Here is an 18,408-nt window from a genome sequence, read left to right on the forward strand (position 1 = left end):
AAAAACTTTATCTTAATTACGATACTCTTCCTCCTGTTTCTACTAAAAAATTATTCCTTAGTTATCAACCAGTATTTGGCACACAGGTAATTCTAGTACTTTATTGTGACAGTGGATAGAACCCCTTTACTTGACAATACAGCGAATTGTAAATGATGATTATGCATGGCATGTCCATTCGGATTTTTTCTTTTTCTTGGTGCATTAGGATATTTTTGTACAATAATAGCACGTCATATCTCTTTGTTATTTCTTTGTTAGGCTATATTTTTACTTTCCATATATCTTGAGGGATTTTCCTTCTCCCACAAGCTTGTAACCTCTACATATTACGTTGAGGAGGTGATGAATGAGATAGCTTTTCCTGCTCAAACGATTATTGGCAGATTGGGTAGTGCACCCAATAAACTCCAAAACTCGAGCTTTTGAAATGGAAATATGCCCAACCGTTTCGTGAAATTGTTTTTTTGAAACTTGATGCTTCAAAGCTAGGATTATCATTGAATTGACTTTTTTGAATAACAGCTACAATCGTTTAGCAAGTAAATTACTGGTATGAGAATATGTGGACAGCTGCTTAAATAAGTATATTCTTGTTTGGACCCGCGGGTTGGGGATGATTTGTCACTGTTCAATACTAAAGACAACTTGTTATTTTGTATTGCACTTTATATTATACAAAATGGCGAGAAATGAAAACCTTATTTGTAAGCTCCTTACATGTAGAATCGAGAACGTAAGAACTACGAATTTCTCGGATGTCACACTTATTGCATGATCTTAGAACTACAATTGTGTAAAAAGAGTCGTAAACATCATCTGGCGAGACAAAGTAGAATGCTTTAACTTCGTGATATATGTTCTTATTACTAGCTTTGGGGGCATAGTTGATATTGAACACGTACGACATGGTGCCGGCAGAGCTGAAAATAGCACATATGATGCTCATAAGTACATAATAGCTTAATTTTAATTCCCTAGCTAAACTTTCCTATCTACATGATAAAATATACTAGCAAGTACGCCTTAATTACAGGGAAAAAACGAGGGAGTACCTGGTTGGAGCTTTAGGGGTTATGTTTCCCATCTCCACGGTACGGACTTCCACCCACTCCTCCTAGATCTTCATTATAATCATTCGGCAAGTGAAATTAGATATAAATCCCAATTAAGAAATCAAAATGATGTTATAAAGGCGCAATTGCACGTTTTAGAGAACAATCTATGTAATTTTTTGCTGAACAATCTATACATAAAAAAGAGTGTGTAATTCATCATTGTGTTTATTGATTTTTCATAATTTCCATTGTGAACCCCCTCATACAAAAACTAATTCCACTCATTTAACGTATGTGGACAATTTTGTAATCTTTATTCCAAACTTTCAATGCATGGAAAGAATATTTCAAACAATACCTTTTAATTATCGCGAAAATATAACCCTTCAATTTAATGGTGTCTTTTCATTAAATATGACCCTGAATGCTGCCAAAGACTAAATCATATTTTTTTTTCCAATAATTCACCTTCTTTTATTTCTTTTACAGTAAAATTATATGTTTAGAAAGCAGTATTTTTCTAATTTTAGCCTCTTAAAAAATTTTCAATTAGATATTATGCTGTAGAACTTATATTTAATTTTAATTATTTATTTTAAACTAATACTATGCAATTCTATAATGCATATGTTTACATGAAAATTATGCTTAGGCAATTTCTTTTATTTAAGTTACTTGCAATACATCTCGCATGTTATATCATGTTTAGATTTTACTGTATATATTTCAAATAACCTTAAAATATTAAATTTATTGAACTTATGGGATCTATAGGTTTAATATAACCAATTTCAAGTTTAAGAATCAAATCGTGTATTTTATCGGTGAAACTGTCAACCAACTTGTCCTTAAGTTCAACTAGTCTTATTGGATCTAACTATACTTGTAAAACTAACAGATATCAATCTAATAAATTGATATGCTTCAATGTTTCCTTTAATTCATGAATAGTATATGAGAATTTACTATAATTTACAACATATTATAATAACTGATTAACATTATTGTATTTCTTTACAAGCTGTCAATCAAATTAAGCTTAAAACTTAATTTTCAGTATGTTATGGAAGTGAAATTACATCTCTTTAACAGTCGTGAAAACTATCTTACACAAATTTATATAAATAATACATGATATTGTATAAATTGATTTTCATCATTGAATTTTTCTTAATCTATCTAACTATATAATTTTGTATATTCTCAACAAAAGGACGCGCTCACGTGTAACTCATGAGAATTATACTGGTACAGGTCCAAAATTAGGAGACAAGACTAGCTCACTTTTTTAGGGTGAATAGAGACTAGCATACTTAACTGCGTGCAACTGCCGGACCAGCTAGATACGGGAGAACTCCATTTCCGTGCACATCTTCTATGGAAACATCATTAATCTCCGTCAGGAACAGATAATTAAAAGATGTTACTGAAATTGAAAAGAATAATTAAAAGACATTCGTGGGGCTTATAAACCACCCATGTAAAGCTAAAATATTCAGTCTGTCATTTTGAATTGATAAATGTCCTTTTGAAAATCAAGGAAAAGTTGGAGGAGATGAACCACCGGAGAGAAGACGGCTGGCAGAGGCCAATTGGAGGAGGCAGAGGAGAACGACTGAGAGCACAAAGACCCAAATTGCCAAAAACGACGGGGTAGTTGTTGTAAACGCCACAGCTTTCTTCATCGATTCCCCTTTCCTCCTCTACCTCTCTCTCTCTCTCTCTCTCTTTGTGTGTGATATGATCGGATGGATTCAGCTTAACAGCTCTATACTAGCTCTATCGGGTTGGTGACTATTCGATGTTATATAAGCCGTGATCTCGCTTGGTCATTAGTTGTTATAGGTGGAAAACTGCGTTGATCATCTGGCTGGATTATCAGTTTTCCAAGAGGTTTGGTTTATTAAGTTAATTAATTGTGATTTATTTGAAAGTGGCTATACGCTAGCGACAGATAAAAAATCAATGCCAATGCTTCAAAATCTTGACCGGGGCTGCATCATTTTCGTGGAAGCATCACAAAGGAGAAAAACTGAGGTTCCTTTTATTTTTAATTACCTTTATGCATACAACGTATGGAAGTCGACATGTTAAATAAATGTATAGGTCAATTTTCGACAACTTTGATTCTTGCTTGTGGACTCCAGAGAGGTGGATTACGAATTTGGACTGGCCATGTATTAAAAGTATATCTATAAGATATAAATACTAATATAACACTGGTGTTCGTGCGATATCCGGGAGAGTGGGAAAAGAGTCACGGACTCTCACTATTGTTGTTTTAAATTACTTTAATAAATTATTTTATTATATTATATTTTTTATTTAATCTTTGGCAAATAATTAATAAAAAGAAATATAAATACTAATACAACACTACAGTTTCTGTGATATTCGGGAGAATGGGAAAAGATTTACGTACTCTCACAATTATTGTCTGTTTTAAATTATTTCAATAAATTTTTTATTATATTGTATATTTTATTTAATCATTGACGAATAAATTAAATAAAGTAACTTTCGCTATAATTATGAAAATGCTAGTGTCAAGTAAGGCAGTAAAGCACAGACATTGCATGCGGAGAATACCTTTGAACATAGGATTCTATAAGACCTTATTATGTAACAGCTCTTTCATGCTTTAGCTGATAGAAAGCAAAAAAATTTCGTCCCTAGTACTTGTTTTATTAGGCGATATTGAGACACATTGTACCACATGAAAAAACTAAAAAAGAAATTCACGGATTTATAAGTGATTGAGTACCACAACTAATCAACTCGAGCTTTTGGATTGGAGATGAGTCCAATCGCTTATATGCCCAATGGTATTTTACATGGTATCAGAACAGGTTATGCTTTCGCGCGTACGTGTGGGCTCATATCACGCAAAGTCTAGTTCGAGGTAGCCAGATTGCACCTCATCTTAGTCCGGCCCAATTGTAGCCTCATTATCAATTATCCCCCTCCTCTCGCTTGAGGTGTACGGAGAAGTCCACGTCGTGATTAAGTCCCGAGCACGGAAGTCCAATCTCTGCTCGTAGTCAGTTCTTAAGGGCGGGTGTTCAAGTCCACATGGCACGTGTAGGTGAAGTATCAAAGCCACACGTTGTCACGTGAAGGCGGGTATTGAGACATATTGTCCCATACGGAAAAACGAAAAGATAAATCCACGGGTTTATAAATGATTGAGTACCACAATCGATCAGCTCGAGCTTTTGGATTGAAAATAGGTCCAATCACTTATACGCCCAATGGTATTTTATAGGCGATATAAAAGTATTCGTGAAAAACGAAACGATTAGTCTCATTACCTTGTCTTGTTGTGCTCGATTCTCCCCGTTACTTTTTTCGCCAAAATATAAAAAACATAAAAATCGAGAAATATGTATGTTTCTTTTGCCTCATGTGCTCTTTTTCCCCCCCCAAGTTTTGTGTTCCTGTAAACATGATTCCATCTCATCTTGCTCAACTAATCGAGATCGTAATCACTACTTTATACGTGTATTAGTTTTGATCCTAAGAGAAATTTCTTTTCACTTTTAATATAATCTTCCATCCTTTATTTGATTGTTACTATTTTCGATTCTGCTTTGTGCTTTATTTTGTTAATGTAGGAGATTGCAAGTTAAATTTACACAAAATTCTTCCACATATTAAAACATATGAAAAGTGTGAAGCTCATTTGGACGTTTCTTCACATTTACATTCCAAAAGTGCCCTTTCTCTTTTTAAATTCTATAAACACCCTTCCTCATAATAAAATTCTTATGTCCAATACATCACTCTTCCACCGTTATTCTTTTAAGTGGTTATTATGCGGATTCAATTTCATTTGTCAAAACTATCTGGTTTCAATGTATTATTCACCCTTAATATAGAACCCCATTACACTGATCGTATTCATCATGCATGATGAATATATGCAAGAATTTTTTTTCCTTCCTCTTTAATTTTTCAAATCAATGATATCTTTTTTTTTTATTATTCCAGAATTTCGTCAAAAGTTACTTATGATCCAATTGTTTTTCCACTTATGAATGCAAATTCTCGATTTTTGTTATGCCATCGTCGCTGGTTTTTCTCGTAGATCAGGAGGACAACATGCACGATTAGACGGCCCTAATTAATGAGGACAAGAACTTGAAATTTGAGAACAGTTATAATTTATTTGGTTATTTCTTATAATTAGTACTTGAATTAATCGATTACAAAGTTGTACATTATTAATTATAAAGTTCTTGGCTACCACGATGTGGTCAAATAATATCTTTTGGGCCGAGATGCATTTTAGGAAAGTTGCAGTAGTTATTTTTATCGCTTACAAAAAAATCTCTATGTACATGAAAGATCCATGAACTATATATATGTGTATATATATATTTGGGTGAATCGTGCACTAATCAGGTTCCGAAAGGCCATCATACTATTTTTCCCCCCAGCAGAGGGTTAATTACTCCGGGAGAGCATAAAGCTCCTAAAGTATAACACTTTGGACAAAAAGAAAAAATTATAACAATTTGGTGCACAAAGTTTCGAAAATATTTTAATCAAAAGCAATCAGCCATCTCCAATTTGGAGATTCTCCCGATTTCGATGGGTGGAGCGTCGATCCCGGCCACCACCCCCCGATTGGAATTGTCAGCACCCTTTGTGGTTACCAACGATCCCATCTGGGATAGTGGTGGTCGGAATCGAGACCCTCTCATCTCTGTCTTTGGATTTTTGTTTATTTTTTTCTTGTTTTGTAGAATAATTTTTATTAAAAAGATTTCTGTAAGTCTCACTTGACATATCATGATGAGCCACGTTAGATAAGTACTGATACATCATAAGTCAAATAAGCATTGAGCTGACGGCTCAATCTAGAGATGATGAATTGTTTTTTATTGAAACATTTTCCAATTTTTTTTTCTTTTTACTTCAAAGTGTTACACTCCATGAACTTTTTGCCCTTCTCGAATAATTTACCCTCCAGCAAACACCTTCTTTTTGATAGGTCCTCTCTAGCAGACACCTTCTTTCCTTCAGCAGACACCTTCTAATAGATACAAATCATATAACTACCAATTGAAGAACCTGCTTTCCTCTCACTCCTATAAAAACCTTTGAGAATATATGTATATACCCCACGTATACTGGCGCGCTTTCTCTTTCCTTCTCGCCTACAGCCATGAATGCTCCATTACCTTCCTCTTCCTTTATTTCTTTCTAATACTATCTTTTATCTGCTTTACTATTGATGTTCACTCAAGATACACTGATCTCCATTTCCATCTCTTCCTATCAAATTGCGGAATTGTCGAGCGATTCTCTTCTATTTCATAACTGAATAATACAACGGTTTATATTACATGTCAAAGAGAAGCTGAAATAAGTAATCTCTAACCTTCCCCACTTGGCCTCTAATACTATGGAATATAATACAGGAAAGTAATCTCCTAAATATGGTCTAATATTACACAATATACTCCCCAGGTTGGCGCATGTATGTCAATAATGCCCAACTTGCAAAGAAGAGCCTGAAACCAATCCCGTCCTAGAGCCCTTGTAAATATGTCTGTGAGCTGGTGTCTACTCGACAAGTGCCGTGTGATAATGTGGCCCTTCTTGAAATGATCACGAATGAAATCACAGTCTATTTCTATGTGTTTCGTTCGCTTGTGAAAGATGAGATTGGCCGCAATGTACATCGTTGCTTGGTTATCGCAATGTAGCTCCATAGGTTGGGAATGATCCACACCAAGCGAGCGCAAAAGTCCGCAAAGCCAAACCGACTCAGCTCTAGTGATGGCCATAGAACGATACTCCTCTTCGGCTGAGGATCTACTAACAGCGGTCTGCTTCTTGGTCTTCCAAGAGATGGGGCAGCCACCTAGTGTCACAAAGTAGCCTGTAATGGATCGTCAAGTCATTGGACACCATGCCCAATCCGCATCACAATACGCCCGTAACTATATGTCACCTGAGCGTGTGAACAAGATTCCTTGCCCGGGAATCTGCTTGAGGTACCTAAGAACTAGAAGAGCAGCTTCCCAATGCGGTTGTTTCAGTGACTGCAAGAACTACGAGAGAATATGCACCGAGTAACATAACTTTGGTCGTGTAATAGTCAGATAAATCAACCGAGCTATAAGACGCCGATAGCGTTCCGGTTCAAGGAATGGCTCACCAGAATCCTCCTGAAGTCGATGCTGCTGCTCCGTCGGGAATAAGGATGGGTTGTTGCCAAGGTTTAAACACTCGAATAAAATATCCAGAGTGTATTTTCCTCTGAGACAGGAAAATCTCATTGGGCTTTCGAGTGACCTCAATCCCTAGGAAATATTTCAACAAGCTAAGGTCCTTGATACGAAATTGCTATGCCAAATAATCCTTGAAGGGCGAGCAGGCATCTGGATTATTACTTGCCAATATCTTGTCGTCAACATAAATCAACACAACAAGTGAGATATCTCCTTGAAAATAAGTAAACAACGAATGATTCACCTCCGATTGTTGAAAGCCATATGCAATTAAAGCGGAAGCAAATTTGAAATACCAATTGCGGGAGGCTTGCCGAAGTCCTTAGAGCGATTTATGTAGACGACAAACTTGACCACTATTATTCGATTGAATATCCAGTGGGAGCTGCATGTACACCTCCTCATCGAGCTCTCCACGCAGGAAAGCGTTATGTACATCAAGCTGGTGAAGCTCCTAATCACGAGCAAGAGAGGTTGCGAGTAGACAACGAACAGTAACCAATTTGGCTACCGGAACAAAGGTTTCATGATAGTCTAGGCCCTCAACTTGTGTGAAATCCTTCGCCACGAGACGCGCTTTGCACCTCTCAGCACTCCCATCTGCACAATATTTGATTTTTATATGCCCATTTGCACCCTATTGCCTTCTTTCCAAGAGGCAAAGTTTGGAAACTCCAAGTGCCATTATCTTCTAAAGCCTTGATCTCATGAGCCATAGCTTCCCTCCGCGGTGTATTTTTCATAGCCTGCGTATAAGAGCTTGGCTCCACATGACTATCAAGAGCAGCTCCCAAACCTTAGTGAGTCTCCGATAATTGATCGTGAATAATATAGTTATGCAAAGGATGGACCATACCTGAAGAGCTGATAGGAGGAGACAAGCTAGGCGCGGGGTGTACTGCCGTGTAGCAAATGAAATCATTAAACTTAGCAGGTGCCTTTCCCTTGGTGACTCTGTCCGATTTCCTAACAACAGGTCCCGGTTCTGTGTCGTAGATTTCTTCCACATCCTGTGCCTGGCATTGGGCCGACTACTGGACTGAACCAGTGGGCAGCTCGACTGTTTGCCCCTTCACTGTCTCTTGTTGGGCCGAATCAATGTCCTGGACATGTCCAGGTTTACGGGCAACAATTTCATTCTGATCCTTAGCCGACCCATCCAGAAAAGTTGGTCCATCTTTATCACTAGATTCTGAGCCCCGTCCCATAGCTGTTCCATCCAAATCATGCCATGTCCAATTCGGGGAATCAGCAGAAGGCATTAAGAATGTGCCAGTGTTTCCTCTCCATTCTCCTGTTCTTCTGAGGAGTATCAACACAAGATGTTTGATGAACCACACCATTATCAGAATTCACATCTTTCCTGATATAAATTCTTTATCATTGCCGCTTTGTATCGCTTTGATTAATTGCCCAAATTGTGTACGTGTCATTTTATTAAAACTAACCAAGAGATCATAAACCTCGGATTTTTCCTTCATCAAATACACCCATACACTTCTATTGCAGTCATACACTATGGTAAGAAAATAATGTACACCGGTCAAAGAGGAAACACTGTAGGGGCCCCATATATAAACATGAATCAAGTCAAAAACACCGGAAGCTTTATTCTGATTAACAGAAAAAGGTCTTCGAGTTTGTTTTGCTCGAGAGCATGCATCACAAAAACTAGATAATGAACCTTTCCCAATAACTCGAGGTAAAAGTCCCATAACATTTGCTGAAGGATGACCTAAACGTCAATGCCAAACATCCCAATCTTTCGGTTTCGCTGCCAAAGAAACCTGCCGTGACTTCACAAGCTGAAAACAGTAAACCCCGCCCCACAGGTCACCCGCTCCAATCAGCGTCTCCGTGGTGAGGTCTTGCACAACACAGAAGTCCGACAAATATAGCACCAAACACTTCAAATCCTTAAAGTCCAATCAATATTAAATTATAAGTAAAACCCGGTATATATAATACTCTTCGTAAAAGAAAACCATTGCCAAACCGAACCTTTCATTCTAGTTCAGCCATCACAACATTCCTATCTGGAAGTGTGATTGAAAATGACCTACTCCATTCTCATGTATTTTCGAGAAAATCCAAGTGTCCCGTCATGTGCGAGGACGCCCAGAGTCAAGTATCCAATCAGCCTCTCGAGCAAATCCTTCAATGCGATTATCCTTCCGAGATGCTCCCGATCTCCTCAGTTCTTGGGGTTCACTATATTGAATGCCTTGATTGCATTAGGTAGCGGATCAGTATTAAAATCTGAGAATACGGCAACCCATACAGTTCCGCATCTAACCCCATGAGAAACTGATACAGTCTCTCACTTTCAAATGGCCACATCGATATGTTATCGTGCTTTCATCAGATAGAATTGATATAACTTGAGGTAATTTTCATGTGACATGTCTACCATTTCTTATAATTCATCTTTTCAAATTTTATTCAGACTGCATTAGATGCACGCTACAGGTGATTTTTATTTCCTAATTTTTATTAACTTTATAAGAAAAAGATTACCGTGCTGTTTTATTTCCTAATTTTCTGATATCCTCAATCAAGTAAGTGTGCTTTGTTAGTAAAAAAAGAAATTAATAAAATCTATTCCAATTATGATCATATATTATTTTATTTCTTTTATAAAAAAAACTTCAGGTTTGAGATGTTTTTTTTGCTACAGGGAAGCGAGAGAGAGAGAGAAAGAAGGGAGGAATGAAAATAAAAGAAGGGGGTAAGTGGTCATTCTATGAAATTTATGTAATTGCCCAACATCCAACGCTTCGATTCTCTCCGGCCGTGCCTCTCCTCACACGCTGCTTCCCCACAGAACCCCTAGCCCCAACTGCTTCTCCGCCTTTCTGGGCGTGACTATGCCTTCGTGTCCGACTAATTCGCGACATGCCTCCTGTTCCTATTTTTCACCTCTGACTCTGCTCAGCTGCTGCTACTGTCTCTCGCAACTCCTTCCATGGAACCCCCGAGCCCCAATCGCTTCTCCACCTCCACGGCCATGTCTACCCCTTCACCTCCAATTGACAGTCGCGCCTTGCTATATATATTCCTCTTTTCTACTTATTATGTTCTTCACAGCTTCTTATGTAAATAAATTTTTCCTTTCCTCTTCAGCATATTGGCAAATATACATCTGGGGGATTTCTAAGATGATCCCATGTCAGGTGACACGGGCCATCACTAATTGCCGTCCACTATGCAAGGGGCCCTCGTGGGTCCAGTGAGCTGAAGCGAGAGATTTAATAGTATTTCGTACTTGACTTTGATGTTACTAACGTGGCTACATTTTACAAACCTTTCTTCTTTAGTTTACTTTTGTTTATTCTTGCTCTATAATTCATATTTCCGATATATTTGATCAGAATACTAGCTCCTATTCTTCAAAAGAATGAAGACTCCCAATGTAATGTACGAAAATTAATATTAATTATAACCAAAGATTTGTGATCGAGTGCTCAAGGGGCCAGATTAGGATTGTTTCAATTACTAACTTGGCGGTATTTTCATAAATATATTATCTACTAGCTGAGATACCTTATGGTTATATCAGAATAGAATAAGAAAAAGGTATGCCTTTTCCTTTTTTATGGAACTAGTCAAATGGCCATGTGCATTGCATGTGGTATGTATATCCATGAGCATTTCCTATCTACAATTTATTTTATTTAATAATAAGAATCACTATGATAAATAAATGTTTTTATTTAATAGGTAAGTGATATCTCATTACCGCCAGCAAAAGCCCAACACGACACAACTGAAAATTTGAGTGCCAAGAACCGAAAGTACTTGAAAACTATGGCGAGGCATATACGTTCCATATATCCAACATCTAGCTTGGAATGGAAGTTTGCACGAACTCCTTTGATAATTTGAATTTGATGTGTGGTTGTTGCACCTTCTAATGACCTTTTTATCTTGGAGAATCTTGCACTTGTCTTATCCTACAGGACAGGCGAACACTTCTTTGGAACATTTAACCTACGTTTTGAGTATCATATGAGCTCGGGAGCCCTTTGTACTATGGGGATCACTGAAATTGCTTATATTTTGACATGAGATCATCATTCAAGGAATCAAAGATAAGCAATTTCCCTTACATGTTTTTTTGTTCCTCCCTGTTTTCTTCTCCTCTATTTGTTAATAGCCATAGCCATACCAGGGTAGGCAGCCTTTAGTTTTCTTGATCTACAGTGTATTAAGGATAAAGCGTAATCCTTAGCAGCAACTTTATCTTCAGAAACACTTGCATGCCTTGCAACAAGACTATCCTCTTCCATATCAGCATCAAAGTTTCAAGACCTACAAAAGTATCTCCAGGATAAGAGGATTGAATAGCGAAGGAAACATCCCAAAGAGAATATCAAAAACCCTTCTCCAATATTATTTATAGTAAGCAGAAGATCGTATGTTCAATTCTTTAATGTTAACCAATAAAAATTATGAATTGCAAGCTATTTCATCATTTAATGAAAATCACAAGAACTCAACAGTAGCAGAGTATCACTTTCTGTTCTACCAATCTCCTAAAATTTCATTTTGGAGCTTTTTCTTTCCTGGTTATCCACTTCGTTTCTAATGACAAGACATGATTTGCACGGGAAAAGTCTTTCTTAAGAGATAACAGAAGGAGTTCTAGAAACTTGATCATTTTAGAGGCATTTACACTTGTCAAACATATTGTGCATAATCTCAACACAATCAGATTGACAAATACAACAGTGAGAAATATAGATTGAGAAGGAACAATAGAGATAGTATAGGAGGCAACACATTACAAATGACTGTAACGCTATTCAAGCAAGAACATGAGTATGTATTCAATGTCAAATCACATAGACATTTTCAGGATATGTCTTCCAAAAAAAAAAAAACATGGGTCTGTGCAGTTATTCATAATTGGTTCAACTTCATTGATTTGCTAAATTATCTAGAAAGAAGGGAAAAGAAAGGAATTATGTCAGACATGTTCTGAGCGTCAAAGTTAGGGAGGCTGGCTAAAATGTCGAATAAATGTAAGAGCAATGAAATGCGAAATAGAGAGCAACAGGGCATTATATAGATAGAGATGCCTAACAGAAATTTCACTATGAACATTAATTGGATTGGCTATTTAAGCACTAATCTATATGGCAAAAAGTGCAAGAAAGAAGGATCAGAAAATTTACCTTTAGTATTCTGCCAATAGTATGGTGGAATAGACTAATAAGTAGCACCAGTATGAGCAAGTGGAATCGTAGTGCTGATAATTTGAGGAGCCCATTCATGGCAAGAAATTCAACCACAACAAAGACGAAGGTAACACCAACCTTGTCGTCAAATTGCATTTACAGGATGAGAAGTTCCATCAGCACAAAGAGGACGTCGGAAGAAGCCACATGGCAGATATCAGATAGGAGACATAGAAAGGAAAGAAATAAGAAGAACAGAGAGTAAGAAGATGATTCATGCATTTGTATTTCTTAAAAAAAAATAGCAATAAAATGATTCTTTGGTGTAGATCTGAATACGATAGATAAGACATAGTACAACTACAGATAAAGATAGGCTAACTCAGAGAGCAGAAAAGTATACTACCTTTTTCCTTGACTCTCATTTTTCTATGTCATCCTTAGATCTGCATTTCAAGCCTCTAACTCTTCTATGTTCATCATAGGTGAAGGAGAGAATAAATGCTTATATTCATATGCCGAATATGGCAAGATCTCTATAAAATTGGAAAGCTTTTTAGTCAGCTCAAAAGCCTAGAAAAGACAATATAGGTACATGATGATATAAGAACCTAGAAAAGACGACGTATTCTTAAAAAAAAAAAACTCGTTTTACAATATAAATCAACCAGCATTCTATATAAATCAACCTAGCATTCACAGACAAAACCTTTAGAAGGAATTGGAGGCGTGATGATATACGCTTGAGTAGTTATAGATCCTAAGGATGAAACGGTCAAAACGGCATGTGTAGACAGCCCATTCATGGTAACATTTGCATTAGCACACAGACCCATAGATCCGACCATTTTAGGCGCATTCAATTTCAATAAGGATTAAAACCAAACTGTTCAAGAGGCAACATGTTGTTCTTAGCAACAAGATGGATGGAGGCACCAATAATGGATGGAGGAAAAGAAGTGGGCACACAAAGATGCTACGAAGGTGGAAATCAAGAAGGAAGGAAGGTTGGAGAATGGGGTTGGACGCAATTCGTAGGTTGCCCGTGGGGGAGGGTTAGACAGATTTGGTCGGCGCTTTGGGGGGAAGGGGGGGAAGGCAGGCAGGGGAATATAGAGTAGTAATATACTCCTCTAAGGCGAGGAGGCCCAATGAAATCACATGTCAGTTTGCTAGGCCTTTGTTATTTTAAGTACCGAAAAGGCACCTAAAAAAAAAAGTGAAAACACACGATGGAACTTCTCCTTTTCTATATAGAGTATTAGATTTATGACCGGCAATCTCAATTTAGTAAATAAATCAATAAATATATTAAGCTAGCACCAAGTTTCTCCATGTCTTATTTAAAGTTCTCTCGCCACTAAATTGTGTAAATTTTTTATCAGTGAATTTGATATAAGTAGATCACTGACTCGAGGAAAAAGGAAAATATCAAGTTATACTCCAGTAATAGGATTAATTTAATGTAAGATATCCCGAAAGAGCTCTTGAATTTTCAACTTTCGGATCTTGTATTCTGATACCTCAATTTCTGATCTGTGTATGCATTGTATAACATCTGCAAATAGCATTTATAAGCCTTATTAAATTTAAAATTTAAAAGCAAAAGGAAGAATAGAAATTTAAATAAAGATAATTCTCATTACGCAACACGCGTGCATATCTATTAGTATAATACAAATAAACGGATATATATGCAAATATATTAGACCGTGATGTGCACGTAACTAATAAAGTAACCTGTGCATGCACGGGAAACCTACCTTGTATAAGATAAATAAACATCCATCTAAACTTGAATAAGGAAATATGTGTCCTACTCCAAATCCATGATCCATGCATGAAATCTACACACTGCTTGCGTGTTTCAGCTATAAGAAGCTTTTGAAGGATATTATCGTTCACATCAGTGTCTTCTGAAATCATGTACGTTCTATTTCCTGGTGTTCAGAACGTATATCATGTATTTAATTTATTTGGCTATTTATTGCGTTAGACTGGCTTTTAACTGGAGCCCTGAAAGTATGAACTCTTGCAATTTTGCCCCACAGCTATCTCTTACTTTTCCAAATTTTCCCTTTTATTCAAATTTTTTCATGATTATTGTATATCTGCATAAGCACAGTTTCAAATGGAGATTTATTCTTTCATTTTCCTTTTTCTAATATACAATCCACATTACACAATAATGTTTAATATGAAACATTTTGATAAAGCAATTGATATTATAGATAGTGCATGTGCAGCATACATGCACAATACTAATGTTATCAAGATAATATTTACAGACAAGCACAATGGACGAAAGAAGGTGGGGGAACAAGTCCTATATTACCTATCAAAAGGGGATAAAAACCAAAAAAGCCAACATCAATCAGTTCATGTAACAGGTGGAGATTATCTTCGACTAGGGGCACCTAGAAAGTTTACTCGGGGCCCTTTAAACATAGTTGAGATGCATCACAGGTTATCCAGCGATTGTCAATGAAGTGACTTGTTAAATGACAGGTACGACAGTTCAGTAACTTCATTACTGGCATTAAAATAACTGGATAACTTATTATTCAACCTTAAGAAATTTTATTATTTTGTAACTTATCTTACACAAAATCGGTGAGACACCGAAACCTTATTTATAAGCTCCTTATATTAACGACTTATTTAAACGTACATCTTACATGTAGAATGTAAGAACTACGAATTTCTCAGATCTCATACTTTCGGCATGATCTTGGAAAAGAGTCGTAAAAATCACTCACTGGGACGAAATTTGATAGAATTAATACTTTAGCTTTGTATACATAATCCGTTTGTATTACTAGCTCCTCGGGCAGTTGATCATGTGATGAAATAGTGCCTGCAAGTGGAAATAGCATATTTTGATGTTCATCATCAGTACGTATTAATGTAATTCTTCCCTAGCTAATCTTTCTTGTGCATGCAAAAGTATACCAGCTTGCCTTATAAGGGAAATGAGAGAGTACCGTCTTTAGGAACTTTAATGGTGTGGGCCCTATCCCGCATGTCCCCCCCCATCTTGACGATATCCTCCACCCACTTGTACTAGATCTTCATTATAATCATTTGGCAAGTGATATTAGATATATATCACAATTGAGAAATCAAAATCATGCTACTTGCCAAGATGCAATTGGACTAATTTTGATATAAGAGCTTGCATAGGTTTTTGTGAACTAATTAATCTCCAAAAGTGCCACCCTATATATAAATTTGTAAGTGCAGAAATTGAACTTATATAATTGTGTGAGTACTAGCAAGCAACTTCTGCCTCTTTGTGTAATACTGGTTTAAGTCCTTGTGCATTAATTGCACGTGGGAGCTCATCCTTTCTTGAAAATATACAAATTTAAAACAATGTAGAGACATACAAAATAGAAATAACAATTAGATAATTCCTTAAAATCATAAAATAGACGTTATCTTAAGAAGAAAGTCAACTTTTTTAATTATTAGTCATTAATAAAATATCTAAATGCATAATCTTCCAATAGATCCTAGAGAGTTTTGGCAATTTGACGATATATAATTAGACTTATTATAATTAAATTAACTCTAAAAAGACTAGAAATGACAAAAAAGAAAAACTCAGTATGTCACCACTGAAAATATATAATTATTTCATTTCTTGAACTCCAATAGCATATTCTGTTGAAAACTTATTTTTTAGATTAAATAAACATAAATGCGCATTTATTGTAACTTTAGTTCGATCCGGAGTGCTGCTATAGCTAGTATCTCTTTCGGCTAGCTCAATTCACGTTCTAATGTGAAGAAATTATCCAACTGAAGATATAAAAAAAATGAAAAGATGCAAGTTTCTTTTGGTGAATCAAAATAGGAAAGTATCCCTTTTATTAGATTTATTGAACATATATTTTTAAATCATTTCTCATTATTTTTGTAAATCAAGTGTTAGGAAAAATCCACAGACTTACTTCGGACTCGGGCCCATTCGCAACTCAAAAGCTTAAGCCAATGGGTTGCTAGACCATTAACCTATCGATTTCCTCTCAACTTTTTCCATGTGAGATTATCTTCAACACCCACCCTCACCATTCTCCATATAGGAGAGAAATAGTCCCAACAATTTTCCCCCTTCACGACTATGTAGAGGACTTCGAGCCGGGCTTCCACTTCCGGACTCGGATACCAATTGTTAGGTCATTCACTAGCCACGAGTTCCAAACTTGGGCCTTGGTGTGGTGTGAGTTTCCACGCAAAGCATGTCCACTTCCCCAGGATCGTTACCTTGGGCTCTGATACCACTTGTTAGGAAAAACCCACAGGCTTACTTTGGACTCGGGCCCATCCGTAACTCAAAAACTTAAGCCAATGGATTGCTAGACCGTTATCTCTTATAAACCTATGAATTTTCTCTTAACTTTTTCCATATGGGATTACCTTCAACACCCACCCTTACCATTCTCCATATAGAAGAGAATCTGTCCCAACATCAAGATATGTCCACATTTTTTATCCAAAGGTATTATGTATTTACGAATAGCAATAGAGGAGTTTGACGGATGTACGTTGAGACTGTTGAAAATCATTTAGGAGGAAACATCTATGTGACGAAAAATGGACCATAGCATGTCTATTCAGTGACCTGTATCGTCTATATAAGACATATGATTTGCAAGTATAGATTTATTGGAAAAGGGAAGACTAGGAAGACTAGTATACGTAACTGCGTGCGACTGCTTGGCCAGCTAAGGACGGAAAAGTTCCTTGCAGGTGCACATCTTCTGCATGACATCGTTAGTACCCATCAAACAATAAATATTTAGTAGACATTAATGAAATTGAAAAGAATAATTAGGAGACACCCATATGGCTTATAAAATCAAAATTATAACGTATGTGCAGGAGAGAAGTTAAACAAAAATATATAATCCATTATTCCACCCAAAGAAATATATATATATATATATATTGTGTATATATATAAATCCACCACAAACAACCATGTTAATATAGTTCAAAGGTCGATATGATCTCCAAATAAGCATTGTCAATCATACCTAATTATGGCAAAAAAAAAAAACTGATCTGAAAATCTTAAGCTGAGAGAGACACAGAGAGAGAGAGAGAGAGGGAAGCAGACTAACTGCCGGAGAGAAGACGGCTGGCGAAGGCCAGGGGAATGAGGTAGAGGAGAATGATTGTGAGAACTACGCCAATCCGAATAGTTATAAACGATGGAGTTGATGTCGTAAATGCAGCAGCTTTCTTCATTGTTATCCCTCTTCCGCAGTACTCTCTCTAATTCCTGTGTTTTATGACTGCGTGTGGACTAGCAGTCGATTTATTTGGCCCGTACTTCACTTTAGTGTGGTTAATATATATATATATATATATATTATAAGCCAGCTGTGATTTTGGTCAATGGTCTTAGATGGGGGAAAGCAACATCATATCATGCTTCAAAGTCTTTAGCGTGGCTTCAATTATCTTCGTGGAAGCATCAAGCATCACGAGAAGAGAAAATTTCCGAGGTTCCTTTGATTTTTAATTTGCTTATTCATACAACTACTAAAAATTAAGGGATTAGGCGGTTCCCTCAATAAATCCTTCAGTTACTGACGCAGCGTACAACGTGAGTAACCGTCACAGGTACGTTGATTCACGCACGAATACCGGAACTACGACCTTCTAAACTTGTTGATTCTACGAATATCAGGAAATAGACATCAAACTCGAATCGATCCGAGATTGGACAAAGCACGAAAGCTCTGAATTTTATTGATAATCAAAAAGACGACTCTCTTCAATCTTAGGGTTGTACAAAGCTTAAATAGGGAAAACGAGAATAAATTGAAAGAAACAAAATATCCTTAAAGATAAACTATTTCCTAAAATATCGAAATATTCTTGAAGATAAACTAACAAAATATTCTTAAAGATGAA

At 36.5% G+C, this 18,408-nt stretch overlaps 2 long non-coding RNA genes across 3 annotated transcripts; both read right to left on the minus strand.

The window, feature by feature from the left end:
- Window positions 1-639: 639 nt before the first annotated feature.
- On the minus strand, window positions 640-2,861 carry LOC116205879. The gene is made up of 4 exons (XR_004156596.1): window positions 2,623-2,861; window positions 2,377-2,433; window positions 1,056-1,123; window positions 640-923 (listed from the first exon to the last, which is right to left on the minus strand). It is a non-coding gene; the product is annotated as an uncharacterized LOC116205879 (long non-coding RNA).
- An 8,145-nt stretch (window positions 2,862-11,006) lies between these two features.
- Window positions 11,007-17,839, minus strand: LOC116202734. 2 transcript variants are annotated; one of them, XR_004156139.1, is made up of 6 exons: window positions 17,610-17,839; window positions 17,190-17,246; window positions 15,465-15,549; window positions 12,887-15,337; window positions 12,478-12,618; window positions 11,007-11,611 (listed from the first exon to the last, which is right to left on the minus strand). It is a non-coding gene; the product is annotated as an uncharacterized LOC116202734 (long non-coding RNA). The 2 variants fall into 2 exon arrangements; XR_004156138.1 differs by having other exon boundaries at window positions 12,478-15,337.
- Window positions 17,840-18,408: the final 569 nt, after the last annotated feature.

Source organism: Punica granatum, chromosome 4 (genome assembly GCF_007655135.1).
Source record: "Punica granatum isolate Tunisia-2019 chromosome 4, ASM765513v2, whole genome shotgun sequence".
Lineage (NCBI taxonomy): Eukaryota > Viridiplantae > Streptophyta > Magnoliopsida > Myrtales > Lythraceae > Punica > Punica granatum.